This window comes from Lagenorhynchus albirostris, chromosome 14, assembly GCF_949774975.1.
Source record: "Lagenorhynchus albirostris chromosome 14, mLagAlb1.1, whole genome shotgun sequence".
Taxonomy (NCBI): Eukaryota; Metazoa; Chordata; class Mammalia; order Artiodactyla; family Delphinidae; genus Lagenorhynchus; species Lagenorhynchus albirostris.
The window spans coordinates 49178705-49181058 of NC_083108.1; positions in this window are offsets into that span (position 1 = coordinate 49178705).

Here is a 2354-nt window from a genome sequence, read left to right on the forward strand (position 1 = left end):
TTACCTACACTCTGCTCACATGAACGTGCTTGGCCTCTGACCCAGCTAGTGATTGTTCTAGTCTTTAGGCCAGAACGGCTCCAGCTGCTAGTTTATTAAAGGGAAATATCTGCCCTGGAGATGGTTGTTACCCTGAGGGGCTGGGAGGGACCTGCCCCAGCTGCTAGTTTCCCTGGTAACTGATGAGCCAACCTGCGGTCATTTCCCCCTATAAATGGTAGCCTCCTTCTCCCCTGACTAGCAAAGATTGTTGCCATGGCCTGCCTGTTGTCTGTCCTACATGGTAGGGTGACCCCTTGTTTCGGAGGGGTAGGATCCCCTATCCAATAAATCATTGTCTCTGTCCCTGCCTTGGGGCTCTTTCTTCAGTCTCGAGGCTGGGCAATTACAAGGCTTGCAGGCCTGCGGGGTGCAGCCCCAAATGGTCTAAGGTTGGTCTGAGTTTCATCTTATTCGTTCCTGCCAACCTTTGGAAATGTTAAAGAACACTGAAAGGGTCCAGAGTCAGCATGAATGATTATTTGAGTGAATAAACAGAAGGATCAGTACAAACGAAAACCTCCTGGACACATCTTCAACTGGGTAGTGGGCCTCCCTGCATGAGTGGAGAGTAACACATATGAGGGAAATGCTTTAGAGGGAGTACTAGAGGCCAATCGTTACTGCCCTATAGTCTGGCCTATGATTTCATAAACTGGTTGGTTGAGCAAATGTCCACTATGTAACTGTTGCTGTATTCTTTAATGTGTGAAAGTTCACTTCAGAATTAGAGATGAATGTGTTCCTATTTAATAGTTTTACAATTATAAATGATGTGTAAAACAAGGGTCTCTTCCCATTTCCAGTGAGAGACCCCATCCAATTGATCATTATGTCCCTTGTTACCACTGAATTGGTGATCAGCTCACTGAGGAGAAACTGTCATATTCATCTTTGGATCCTCCCTCAGCTGCCCCAGTTCTGGTAACAATCATTCAATTGCTTAAATTTCTTTCCGATTCCTACTGCCACCTTCTTGGCTCAAATGTTCTTCATGTTTGGAATATTACTAAATTTCTTTATTGCACACCTGATTCTATGCTTGACTACCCCCTGCCCACCCCCCCCCAAAACCCCTCATTTTACGTATTATATATTGCTGCCTGATGATTATATATAAATTAATACGTTACTACCCAACTCAATATTTTCAGTCAGGGGATGTTTGAAAGCTTATCATGTAGCTATTTAGTTTTCCCTGTTGTCTTAAGCAGTATTTCTTAGATTTGACTCATCCTAATAATCTGAGAACTTAAAAAAAAAAAAAGCTCAAGTTACACCTGAATCAAAATTCCCACAGAAGGAGCCCAAGAATCTATTTATCAAGCATCCAGGTGACTTTTATGATTAAATACTTGTGGTTATTGTACTAGCAGCATTAGTATCACATGTGAAAAAGTAGATTTGGGGCCCCTTCTCACTTTGGGGTCCAGCAATCTGATTTTATAAGTCTTCCAGGTGATTCTGACGTACACTGAAGTTCCAATACCATCGAACTAGCCTGTAACAATGACTTACGGCAGTGGTTCTCAGATGTGGCTGCACACTACCACCGTCTAAGGAACTTTTAAAAACAACAATACTGAGCCCTTACCTCCAGATATTCTAATTGAATTGGGGCACAGCAAGCATTTGACTAATATATCATCATGGATGTTGAGGCTGATGTAACCTATAACTCATCTCAGAATTTTGAACTTATCTAGCCTTACTGATTGGATTTATATGGTGACAAGTTTGAATTTAACATAAATGTGGGCATTTGAGATATTGAGGTTCTCTGTAGACAGATTTAATTTGAATAAAGGGATCTTCTGCTAATGGTTTGAAAACCACAAGCCTACAGACTCAAGTCCAAGCCCTTCAGTCTTGCCTTTAAAACACAAGTTTACTGTCTCTCTTACTAATACCGCATAGCCCTACTCTCCAGCTGTAATATTGGGTTGGCCAAAAAGTTGGTTCGGGTTTTTCCGTAGCAGCTTATGAACGAACGTTCTTGGCCAACCCAATACACCTGTAGGAAGTACACTTCCTGACACCTAGGAAGGGGAAAGAGCACCAGACTGAGGTCCCAGACTACAGTCTAGTTCCAGCCTGTTGGACTTTGGCAAGTCACTCTCTTTTGGCTTGTTTCCTCCTTACGAAGGGAGGGGCCGGAACAAAATGATGTCTAGCACTCCTTCTGACTTAGTGTTTTAGCGTTTTCACATTCAGGTTCATTTCCAACTTAAGACTGTGTTGTCCCTTCTGTAGGATAACTCATCCAGAGGCACAGTTCAAGATCTAATTATCGTTAGCATTTCTTTGGCACTCAG